General features: G+C 43.3%; 1 long non-coding RNA gene across 4 annotated transcripts in view; it reads right to left on the bottom strand.

The window, feature by feature from the left end:
- Window positions 1-13,512, bottom strand: part of LOC136839259 (uncharacterized) — a 219,860-nt gene that overhangs the window by 11,376 nt on the left and 194,972 nt on the right. For all 4 annotated transcript variants that reach the window (XR_010853267.1, XR_010853270.1, XR_010853269.1 and 1 more), the window contains one exon: window positions 9,216-9,447. This is a non-coding gene — a long non-coding RNA (uncharacterized lncRNA). The remainder of the gene's footprint in view (window positions 1-9,215; window positions 9,448-13,512) is intronic.

The raw sequence follows: 13,512 nt of genomic DNA, 5'->3' as shown, positions 1-13,512 counted from the left end.
GCACACCCCCGCGAACAGCTAAAATCCATGAATACTTAAAACCCTTCTAAAAACACTTAGAACTGCCTATTTTGATAATTTAAACACAAGAAAAACCCTCTAAAAATGCTTATACCTGAGTATTTTAATAGTTTTATCACAAAAAGTGCATTTAGTCATGAAAATGATATGAAAATACAGTAATTAGTGAATATTTCTCAGTAAAAAATACCGCGAATGGGCGAATTTTCCACGAATAATGGGTAGATACACTCCACAGAGAAATCCGTGAAGACGTGAGTCCACGAATCTTGAAGAACGCGGGTTTTACTATATATATATATATATATATATTTTATATATATATATATATATATATATATATATATATATATATATATATATATATATATATATATATATATATATATATATATATATATATATATATATAAATAATATATATATTAAACATTAAGCAATTTCCCCTCCCATTAAATGCCTACAAACAGAGGGAGAGAAAGATATAAGAAACAAAATGTGCACTACCACATTTGTTCTTTAATTGATGACTTACTGATGAAGCCCTGTATCTAGAAACTTCTACAGTATTAGCCTCATCATACACCTCACAAAAGAAATTCAGCAGTGCATCGGACGCCCTTACACAAACAGCGCCATTCATTTCCATCTTGAGAGCATTCTCAGGCTTTGTAAAACTGAGGGCTAAGATCAATTATTATTTGACCTTTGACTCTAAAATAACTTTGACCTCGACTTCACTCTGCACATCAGCTTCACTATTGGATTATGAATGCAAAATATGATATATGGAGAGTCTGTCTGTCTGACCTTTGACAACTAAGTATGACCTCGGCATTGACCTCACTGCTTCCAAATGTGGTCTTTCACATAGTTCAAGTTATGGTACGGTGAAATTCTTATTTGACATTTCACCTCCAAATATGAACTCGATCTCGTCTGCACATGAGCATCATAAATAGAATGTGCATGTAAAGTCACCACATCGACGTCAGCGGAGTGCTTTGAAGGCGTCATTAATTAAGTCTCCGCTGAGCAAGTTTTCTTTGGTGACTTTCCACTTTCTTCACACTCAATTCGTCACGCCTAACGTGCCAGGTCACGCATTTTCTACCATTTCAACTTTATATGTATTTGTCCAACTGTCATAAATCATGTATCGTATGTTTCTTTATTCGCAGGCATCAAGACTGTATCCATATTGAAGTTCTATATGTTTTTGTATTGTAAATTGTACTTGTTCGCCGAATATTATTGTTAATTAATTGTTTTTGACCTCAGGTCACGCTCCATGTCACTGTCTTCCGCGGTTCGGCGCCAGTCGGCCGCTATATAAACTGCCTGAATCTGTAATAAACCAGCAGTAACTTTTACCTGCTCGTTTCTTTTGCACCTCTTACAGTGGTGACCCCCCGGAGTATCCCGGAGCCATTAGCGGACCGACACGGCAACTCAGTCTTGGCTCCAGGAACCCTCCAACGCTCTTAGCGGCCTAAGCACGGTGCTGTAACCAGCGTTTGAGTGTGCTGACTCTCGTCGGCAAACCCACCAGCGTCACTAACGGACCCACACGGCGCACGAAAGTGCGTTCTGACGCGAGTACCCCACTCCAGTAAGAGGGCAAAGGAGCGAGCATGGTCGCGGGTATCCCCTCTTTCGTGCACTTAACCGCGAACCTCGCGGACGAGGAGGTCTACTTTCCTCCCATCTCACCCGCGCCCGTCCCCACACCGAGGCCCTCCCGCACCTCCACACCCACGCCAGTGCCCCGAACACTCCATGGCCCAGCAACACAGTTGCGGGCCACTCTCACCATAAAGTTGCCACCTTTTATACAGGGGAACCCAACGATGTGGCTGCGCAGGGTCGAGAGCCACTTCAGGGTGGCGCACCTGACGGACGAAATCCTGCAGGCTGATACAGTGCTTAACGCCCTCCTGGAGGACGTATACAGAAAACTCGTCTCGCGGGTGCCCGAGACACAACCCCTCACATACAACGTCGCGAAGAAGATCCTCCTCGAAACGTGCTCCCTACCTATCGCCGAGTGGGCCGCCTGTGCTATCGACCTTGCCGTCAACCCACGGCACGACCTCAACGCAAGAGACGCATGGAGCATGGTCGTGGACCTTCTTTCACTACAAGATTTCGACAGCACGAAAAAGCGACAGGAAATAAGCCTGTTGCGGGAGATCTACCTTCGCCAGCTCCTCCCAGAGGTCCGCACCCAGATTCCTCACCCCTACACCATGCCTCTCGATGACCTCATCGAAACGGCGCAGCACCTCACGGACTGCGTGAAGGCCACACAGTGGCTAAAAGCGCCCACACAGTCGGTCAGCTCCGTCCAGCCGGAGGCGTCCACTGACCCACAACAAATGGAGTTCCCCGGGTCTCTGTTGCTACCACAAGTGGTTTGGCAAAGACACCCGAAACTGCCTACCGCCCTGCTCGTTCGCCCATTCAAAAAACGGGGGTGGCGGCGGCCAGCAGGACCAACCGCCATGGCAACCAAAAACCCAGGGGCCCAGAACCAGTAGGTTTCTATGTCCGTGACACCGTCTCCGGCAGGATGATGCTGGTCGACACAGGGGCCTTTAGATCGATCTTCCCGGCACCCAGGGAGGACCGCAGCCAGAAACCAGACCCGGCCGCCTTCGGATCCCCCATCCTCTCCTACAGCACCAGGCCCCTGTCGATCTCCATCCTTGGCCAAAATTACTCCTGGGACTTCATCGTCGCGGACGTAGGAACCCCGCTCCTGGGGGCCGACTTCCTGGCGCACTTCGGCCTGCTAGTCGACGTGAGGTGTAAGCGCCTCCTCGATACTGACTCCTGCCGGTCTCTTCCATTAACAGTGGGATCCAAGGCACCCACTATCAGCATCAGCTCCGTCGCCCCCCACCAGTATGCACACCTGCTGACGGAGTTCCCCGAAGTTTTCAAGCCCGAACTTCGACAAGTCCCCGGGCCCCAACCAAACATGGCATATACCATCACATAACAACAAAAGGCCCCCGACACATGCGAAGTTCAAGGCTTCCCCACAGTGCCTGCAGGAGGCGAAGAAGGCATTCGCAGAGATGGAGCGGATGGGAATCTGCAGAAAGGCCTCCAGCCCGTGGGCCTCCCTCCTCCACATGGTGCAGAAACCGGACAGCTCCTGGAGACCTTGCGGCGACTACAGACGTCTCAACATTGCAACGGAGCCCGACCACTACCCTTTGCCCAACATGCAGGACCTCACGGCCTCCTTGCACGGAGCCAAGGTATTCACTAAATTGGACCTTCTTAAATCATACTTTCAGGTACCTGTCGCACCAGAGGATATACCAAAGACCGCCAACATCACGCCATTCGGGTCCTATGTGTTCGCCTTCTCCACCTTCGGATTGAGGAACGCCGGGGCGACCTTCCAGTGGCTCATGGACAGCATCTTCGGGGACCTGAAATTCTGCGTCTGCTACGTTGCTGACATCCTCATATTTTCCAGGTCTCACAGTGAACACCAAAGGCACATCAGGGCAGTCCTGCGGCGCCTCCAAGAGAATGGCCTCGTTGTCCGTTTTGACAAGTGCATCTTCGGCGTCCAGAAAGCAGACTTCCTGGGCCACGAGGTATCCCCGGCAGGCGTCTGCCCACTCATGTCAAAGGTAGCAGCCGTAACCAGGTTCCCAACCCCAACCACCGTCAAGGCAGTCCAGGAGTTCCTCGGGATGGTGAACTTCTAGAGGCGGTTCATCCCCGGGATCGCACACACCACGGCCCCCCTGACGGAAGTTCTCAAAGGCCAACCAAAGTCCCTGTCTTGGGGACCCAGCCAGCAGCAGGCCTTCTCCCTGACGAAGGCCGCCCTCGCCGAGGCAACCGCCTTGGCACACCAGGATCCCAAGGCCCCTCTCCAGCTAACGACGGATGCCAGTAACGTCGCCTGTGGTGCTGTCCTGGAGCAGGTCATCAACGGCGCCCCCCAGCCCATCGCCTTCTTCAGCAAGAAATTCAATCCCGCAGAGACCCGCTACAGCACCTTCGACAGGGAACTCTGCGCGATGTACCGCGCAGTCCGGCACTTCAAGTTCCTCCTGGAGGGGACGCCCTTCACAATCTTCACGGACCACCAGCCATTGGTTCACGCCTTCACGAAGCAAGGGGACGCATGGTCTTCCAGGCAGCAGCGCCACCTCTCAGCCATAGCCGAATTCACCTGCTCCGTCAGGTACCTCCCCGGCAGGAAAAACCCTGTAGCAGACGCCCTCTCCAGAGTCGAGTTGAACGCAGTGCAGCTCGGAGTAAACTACCAAGACCTCGCCAGAGAACAGGCCGATGACCCAGAAACCCCAGCCTACCGCACCGCCATCACATCCCTTAAGTGGCAGGACGTGACCCTCACCCCCGGAGGCCCAAGTCTCCTGTGTGACATCAGTACGGGCCAGCCCCGCCCCTTGGTTCCAGCCTCACGTCGCCACCAGATATTCAACATAATTCACGGCCTCTCACATCCCTCTGGCAGAACTACGGCCAAACTGCTCTCAAAAAAGTTCGTCTGGCACGGGGTGCAGAAGGATGCCACATCCTGGGCGAAACAGTGCCTGCAGTGCCAGACCAGCAAGGTGGGGCGTTACACGCAGTCAGGGGTAGGCGAGTTCGTCGTCGGGCCCCTTCCCCCATCAGGCGGGTCCAGATACCTCCTGACGGTGGTAGACCGTTTGACAAGGTGGCCCGAAGCCACACCTATGCAAGAAGCCACCGCCAGCGCGTGTGCCGAGGCCCTGCTTTCCAGTTGGGTTAGCCGCTTCGGCGTCCCGGACCACATCACAACCGACAGGGGCTCCGCCTTCCTGTCCGAATTATGGTCCACCCTGGCTCAGCTGCTGGGGACCACGCATCACACCACCACGGTGTACAACCCAGCGGCCAACGGCCTGGTCGAATGGTTCCACAGATCCCTGAAGGCATCCCTCATGGCCCGCTGCACCGCCGAGGACTGGAAACATCAGCTGCCGTGGGTCCTCCTCGGTTTGAGAACCGCCCCCAGAGCCGACGGCACCCCGTCCGCAGCCGAAAAAACCTATGGGGAGCCCCTTGTGGTACCGGGCGAGCTTGTGACAGAAGATCGCCACAACCCATCACTGCAGAGGCTCCGCGACGTGGCCGGCAAGTTTGCCCCTTGCAAGCGCACGTACACCGGCAGGTCGGCCACCTTCACACCGCCAGAGCTGTCATCCGCCACCCACGTCTTCGTCAGAGTCGACGCCGTCCGCCCGCCACTGACCAGGCCCTACAGGGGCCCCTTCCACGTGCTGGAGCGGAACAGCAAGGCGTTCCTGCTGGCACTCCCTGGGAGGAACGACTGGGTTTCAGTAGACCGCTTAAAGCCCGCCTTCCTGGAGGAGAGCACCGGCGTCACCGCAGCACCTTCCCCGCCCAGCCGCCCTTCGCCACGCCCAGGCCCCGCAAACGGCGGGTGCGCAGCCGTCCCAGGAAGGACCCGCCCACACCAGCAACCCAGCACCCTCACGTGCGGGAGACCCCTCCGTTGTCTTCAAGAAGCCGTGGTACCCTTCAGCATCCCAGCAGATACACAGATTAGTCAGACGTGTCCCACATGGTGGGGGGGGGAGTATTTGTAGAGTCACCACATCGACGTCAGCGGAGTGCTTCGAAGGCGTCATTAAGTCTCCGCTGAGCAAGTTTTCTTTGGTGACTTCCCACTTTCTTCACACTCAATTCGTCACGCCTAACGTGCCAGGTCACGCATTTTCTACCATTTCAACTTTATATGTATTTGTCCAACTGTCATGAATCATGTATCGTATGTTTCTTTATTCGCAGGCATCAAGACTTTATCCATATTGAAGTTCTATATGTTTTTGTATTGTAAATTGTACTTGTTCGCCGAATATTATTGTTAATTGTTTTTGACCTCAGGTCACGCTCCATGTCATTGTCTTCCGCGGTTCGGGGCCATATAAACTGCCTGAATCTGTAATAAACTAGCAGTAACTTTTACCTGCTCGTTTCTTTTGCACCTCTTACATGCACGCCAAATACAAAGTTTCTCATCTTCTCTAGCTCAAAATTTACAACCACAGTCAAGTTCCTATTTGAACTCAGACTTCCCTTAACCTTGACATCACTCTGCACTCAGCATCATTACCGGATTATGAGTGCCAAATATGAAGCCGTATATGTTATAACTTCAAAAGGTCTGGCTAAGGTTAGGTTTATATTTAACCTTCGACTTGTACGTGAGACCTTGACAATGGCTTGACCACAGTCAGTACATAATACTTCGTTAGTGGACTATGCATGCCAAATATGAAGTCTCTGCCTTACATCGTTCAAAAGTTATGACAAAAGTTAAACTCCTATTTGATCTCTGACCTCTAAGTATGACCTTAGCCCTGACCCTGATTTCACTTTGCATATCGTCTTCATTACTAGAATGATCATTCATAAATATGGAGTCTCTACTGCAAGTACAGTAGTTCAAATTTTAGATCCAAAGCTAAATTCTTGTTGTACATAATGACAACTAAGTATAATCTGGACCTCACTATGCACGGTAGTATCATTAGTGGATTATGCATGCCAGGTGTTAAGTCCCTATCATGTATAGTTCAAAGGTTTTAACCAAAGTCAAGTTCCTATTTGACTTACAGTATTTCCTTCAAGTACAACCCTGACCTCGATGCAATGTAATGTATAGCATAAAATACCTCATCAAAAGTTGTCTGAGTAGACCAAATTTAAACTGTCTATATGCAGCAGTTTGAGAGGAGAAGATGAGCACAGAAAAGCGCGCGTGTACGTAGGCACTCGTGCGCGCACACACACACATTTTCTCACAAGGACGTTTAATCGGATTTTCAAGTAGGGTGCTTTTATAATGTGACAAGTGAGCCACAGGCCAGTGACTCAGAAGGCACATTCTGTCGTCAATTAAGCTGGTCATGCGTCAGATCTTCGAGGGCTGCTTCATAATTACTGTTTAAGAAACATGGGACATGCGCACTGTATAAAAAGACTCTCCTATCGCTCTCGCCCTAAAATCGACTTAATCGCGACATCTGACACTAATTCTTATTTTGGTTGGCGCCATACCTAGGGGAAAGATAAGATACCGCGGTCTTTGATTATAAGTACGCAACCATCCTCACTGAAAAAATGACCTATTTTTTCATATCAATTAAATGTCTTCACTTCAGGAGCGATGGAATAAGTGATGAGAGCTTGAGATTTAAAGAAAAAAAAATTATTTTTCAAGGCCGTAGTATGCAAAGGTTAAAAATAAGTATTTTTAATTTCATACGCTTTTTAATGTGTCTACTTTTTGCATCCATCCATTGAAAACAAATTCATTTCAGCCTACCTCGTTAAGAAACCAGAGCCTACCTTGTCAAGAAACCATAAAAACATCTAAATTGGTACTTTGCTTACAAGTGCCAGAAAACCATATTAGTAACAGCATACTTATGGAAAGGAATCTAAGCATGTTTGTAATGTCGGCACCTATTCTGTACCGAGTACTTCTCTATGATCTTTATCAGTCATTTTGTTTTGAACTTCTGTTCGCCATCTCTCTCAAATTACATCGAATACCCTCACATGTGAGAATTCTGATTAACGTACCACGAAAGAAATGACTTTCATCAAGCCATCAAAATCACAATGTAAACCGGAACTCCTGATGAGGAAGTTATTATGACCTGCGTTGTCATGTTATGACATTTGCTCGAGTCAAGAGCGGCAAAAAAAAAAAAAAAAAAAAAAAAAAAAAAAGTAGGATTTGTTCATATTTGTAAGGAACCCTGTTTCAGTAATGAACGAATTGTGTACACTGGGTGAATCGTGTTTTACAAGCCCCAAAAGATCAGGAGCAAACTGCGGCTGAGACAGGACAATTTTGATATGCTGGAATATTTACTAGTTTAAATATCTTGGCTCGAAAAGCGCTTTAAGGCACTTCAGAATTTCAAAGGCACCTGTAAATTAGTCAAGTAAAAAAGAACTTTTAACCAAGAACATCCACTGATTTTTAAAACCAACTGTACCATTTGCTAATGAAGAAACTTTCACATAAAATAATGTTCCATGGGATCTGTAATCGAAAGATAATTTCTAACAATAAATGTAGACTCTCGGATCATTACTGCTTCAAAATTGCCATACCCCAACGGAAGGAAGTAAATGATGACTGAAAGTTTACAATGAAGGTCATGACAAATTATGTCTCTTTAACAATAGCTATGTATTTGCCGAGTTACATCTTGTAATTTGCGTCGCACGTTTGATTCCGATTGATTTTTTAAAAAGCATTTGTGCAATTCTCAGTCATTTGACTAAACACATGAACAGGTCCGTTGTCAACTTAATTTCAAGCTTTATGGGTACACTTTTTGATTACTGTCTATGTTAATACTTTAGTGGAGGGGGCGAGGGGGGGGGGGTTGTGGTCCAACAACCACAATGGACTCTCGTTACCCAAATGCTGATACTTCACGGTAATTTACTCCTGTCCCATCTGTTTTTACGTATTGCCTCTTTGTTAAGATTTATTTGGATACTTTTGCGACCGTTTTTTTGCTTTATGCACTCAAACTGCCCTGTTTGTCATTCAGGAATTGTCCGTTATTTCTGGGAGCGATGTCATTTTTTTTATGCGTTCTTCTCGTGCATGTCTCTCTTTACTTATGCTTACTTTCTTACTTTAACCTATTGTTTAAAAATGTATCCATGATTGGATGAATAGAGTCTTCATGTGATTTGATTTTGAAAAAACTTTAATTCATAAAAATTAGAATTGAACCCAATTGAATGACCTAGGCCTTAGGAAAAAGTCATTAAGTACAGTAATCAGGACAACTATCACAATGACACTCGTCTTCACAGATAGCAGCATACAGACGATAAAAATACTTCTAAGTACAGTAGGTATTTCTTCCTTACAAATAATACTGAACACAAGAAAAAACTAACATTTAATAAAGCATCGAGTTCAAGTTAGTCATGGCATTTCAATCACTGACAAACAAATCAGTTCATATGTTGAAATGTGGAAAAATAGTTAATAATTATTGCAGAGATGATAAAAGAAACTTGCAACGTTCCTTTTCTCGCTATATACAACAAGTGCTTTATCATCTGACTGGATTTCATAAATGGCAAGAACAACTGCTGATTTCCCGTCCTACCTTATTCATAATTATTCAGGCATCCTCTTTCAGTAACTCTGGAAATCTCACGTCACCGCAATAGACATTTTTTCAGGCCTCTGACAGGTTCAGGCATAAGGCTCTGTTAGCGAAACTGTTTCCTGGAACACTGGTTCGTTTTTCCACCAATACAGCAGGGTATGGAGATTGCGATCTCTTCCCGATATGTATGTGCTTCGAACAAGAGATTAACACCAACTGCAGTTAACCTCTGTATGGAGAAAAAGGCTTGATTATAATAACTGTTCTCTCTTCAGGATACATGGACATAATTTCGAGTTTTTAAATTCGTAGAACTTGATCTTCTCTGAAGCATATAAATGTAATTCTTTAGTAGTTATGAATTTGTTAATTTTTACAAATATTATTCTAATAAATGGGCGAATTAATACAGTACAGTACTTTCATGCAGTTTCCTCTGATGGTGATTAATGGGTTTTTTTGTTTATGACCGAAAAATAAGGTCAGTAATTGCAGACAACGACTAAATGCAACAGTTCCAAAACTATAAACTAGGTAACACTTTTTTACTTAGTCATTTTGGTTGACAACAGAATTTCAACAGTATGCTACGTCGAACAAGAGGCTACCTCTATCACTCGGGGTCAATACCCTCTCCATTCATTCAAAAGAGATTCAACATCCTTTTTCACAGCCCAATCCATTTCCGTCCACACAATGACAAAACCTCCTTTTCAATAACGGAGCAAACTATTCATTTAGTAACAGCACATTCTCACATAAGACTAATTAAATATAACAATAATTTGTCTTATTCCCAACGACGACGTCATAATGTAAAACATTTAGAGGATTTTGACTAAATATGGAATTACGCGTCTTCCTCAGCTTTAAAACTTTTCACATATTATCAGCACAAAAACAAAGAAAATGATACGGAATGGTCAATAACTTCCACCAGTGATCATATACAGTACGCACACACACACACACACACACACACACACACACATATATATATATATATATATATATATATACACATATATATATATATATATATATATATATATATATAAATGAATGACTGATATATATATATATATATATATATATATATATATATAAATATATATATATATATATATATATATATATATATATAAATGAATGAATATATATATATATATATATATATATATATATATATATATATATATATATATATATATATATATATATGGATATGTAAGTATGCTCTGTATGATTTCATGTATCTGTATTACGTATAAGTGTGCATATAAGCACAATGTCCTTTATATATGTCAACGTGGGTGTGCATTTGTATGGACATGTGCATAGTACATTGGCTAAGAGATTAAATCTGACCTGAGAAACTAGGCAGGGAAAATTTTTTACTTCTTACTCATTAAACGACCAATATCATTGTGTCTCTTGACGAAATATGATTCAGAAAGCATATCTATTCACTTATGAGGTACATTTTAGTATACTTACTGAAATACACTAAAAACAGTGCAAATGAATGTTGGTCAATACGAACAAACTACATAGGCCTAGAGTACTTTGTATTTCGTCGGTATAGAAAGGATGGAGTAAATCATGATGATAAACTATTTTTGGGGGTTCAAACCTTACAGTGGAATGAAGGCCCATATGTCTGTATTTATCATGGAATTAACCATTTAACGCATCATCTATCTTCTGAATGGCTACAGGTCTCGGTATTTGCAACCTCTCTGGCCAAAAAACACCGTAAATATAAGTTACACCGCAAACAGCAGCATAGTTATTATCAATATAAGTCATGTTGAGATCTAGTGTATTCGCAAATGTTATTTGAAAAAATGAAAAAAGTAAGGTCAGCGAAGAAATGAGAAACTGTGTATAAGGTTTCGTATCTTTATTGTTAAGAAGTTATAATTTAGATATAAATAAAGTACAGTTAAGATATCTAATAGCTGGGCATTTTCCCGCGACTTTGTAAGCGTAACTCATAGTTATGGACGGTATTAAATACCAAAAGCAATCTACCTCTTGTTTACGTTAGTAACAATCCAATTTCGCCGTTCTGAAATATCGTTTCCTTCACAGTAATTCCGAGCTTTCCAATCACCTCCCTCATTTGATGAGGTTGGAAAAAAAAAAAAAGCGAAATTCGCTAAATAAGACCTTCTGCCTTTCCAGCTGTGATATTAGAGAGAGAGAGAGAGAGAGAGAGAGAGAGAGAGAGAGAGAGAGAGAGAGAGAGAGAGAGAGAGAAACTGTCAAAGTTTTTTTACGGATTATACAAACGGAAACCTTTCAGCGGGGAAAAAACGCATCGTGAATTCCCCACTTTCGAAGAAATCTTCCGCCTTTCTTACCCCCTCTTCTTCTCTTCGCACATAAGAATTTATCAAAATTCATAAAAATAGGATCCCACTGCGACCAATTACATCAGCAAGACCTTCTGTTACTTTACCCCAAAGCCGATACGGAAGCTTTGCCCCTAACCTTGCCGAGTGGTTTGGGAGATATTCATCTTATTTTTGGGAAAATTCTCTACACCACATTTAAATGATATCTGAGGCTCCTTTTCGGTATTATTATGATGGAGAAAGTACGAGATTAAATGTTGGTAAATTTGGCAATTCCATACAGCTTCGTTAATACAAATTTATCGCGCACCAAAAATCAAATTTCCCCTTATTACTCCTCTCAAATAATAGATATAAAAACTTCTTGAAATGGGGTTGACTCTTAAACATTCTCACCAGGGTGAATACTATCAGCTACCTCCAATTTTTACGATTCAGGTGTAAGTTGCGTGGATGATATTTTAGTTTACATTCCGGAGAACTCTGGAATCAAGTTTCTTTGCGGATGATGTGTGGAAGATAAAACATGTAAATTTGTATATCAATTCTCAACACGAAAGTGATAAATTAATTCTTTTAAAAGTGCACAGATATGATTTAACTAAAATGAATTTCTAAGTACAAACAGACAATGCTACCTGGCAAAAGATAAGAGAACTGTACATAATACTCCCCATAAGGATCCTTGCGGCAACTGGCGGATTTAGAATACAGAGTATGTCGTCACGATTGGCAAAAACTAAAAACATTCGTTAAAGAATACACATCTACTAATCATGAGCCACAGGAAGTAAATGTATAAAATACAAAGACACCAAAAATGATTTTGGAAGATCAGAGGCTAAATGATCCACCGTTCCAATGCACCCAAAATAAAAGAAACATCCCAAAACAACACCTACATCATAACTTGCCTAAAAAACACCGCAGATAGAAAACTGAATAAGCTTGTTTGAAATGTGTAAGGTTGCCGTTTTTATTTCCAACTGTCAAAATTCCAGCAGAATAAGTGAAAACTGATCGAAGTTTCGTAATAAAGTCAATGAACGTATGACTGATACACAGATGTCTTGAGATAATTACGGGAGTTCTAATTTTTTCCTTTCAAAAACCTGTTCTGATTCGGTTTTCAGACCGTTCATTCTACGTAAAAATGAGGAGGAGGAGGAGGAGGAACTTGACTTTGCTTTCAGCCTAATGTAATTATAAGTACTGCAAAGACTATATGCTTTAAGTAAACCAAGAATTAAGGCTTTCAGAAACGTCTTATGACCTCGAACGAAACGGAATGGCCTGTATTTATTTTTTGAGAAAGGGGCCTAAAGAGTGGGAAGCACAGTAGCAAAGTCTAAGATATGCAACGGGAAAATATGATAATATGATATACGTTATCTTATGAATATGATCAGAATTCTTAGCACGTGGGCTGTAGTTCCGTTGGTCAACAGGCTTCCAAACATCCATTTCAGCCTCAATTTCCTATTTCATGTTTTCAGCAGGATATTTTGAGCAAGGTAGATCGCTCTGTGCTTGAAAAATGGTGCAATGACAATACCCGACTGAAAATGAAAAAAAAAATGTTAATGCATTTTCCGGGATTGTAACGAGCATATCTGATTTGATTCTCTTTAGTAATTTGAAATGTATTTTCCTTCATCATTATGAAAGCAATGTGATTTGGAAATGAAGGCTACCCTTCATATAAACAGCAAAATGGCAATCGTAACAATACCTTCTGGACAAGGGTAGCACTTGAACAGTATGAATACTTCAGTGATTTCATCAACCTTACAATACTAAAAATTGCACTGATTATGTTTCACTTCAATTGCATCATACTGACGCAGAATACTAAATGGACTCGAGTTTTAAAATGTTATGCAAACTCGGATTAAAAAATGCCACCTGCCATTTTAACATGAATGTAGTGCTTC

This window comes from Macrobrachium rosenbergii, chromosome 6 (assembly GCF_040412425.1).
Source record: "Macrobrachium rosenbergii isolate ZJJX-2024 chromosome 6, ASM4041242v1, whole genome shotgun sequence".
NCBI lineage: Eukaryota > Metazoa > Arthropoda > Malacostraca > Decapoda > Palaemonidae > Macrobrachium > Macrobrachium rosenbergii.
The sequence above is the reverse complement of the archived record's forward strand: the minus strand, read 5'-3'. Positions and strand labels throughout refer to the sequence as shown.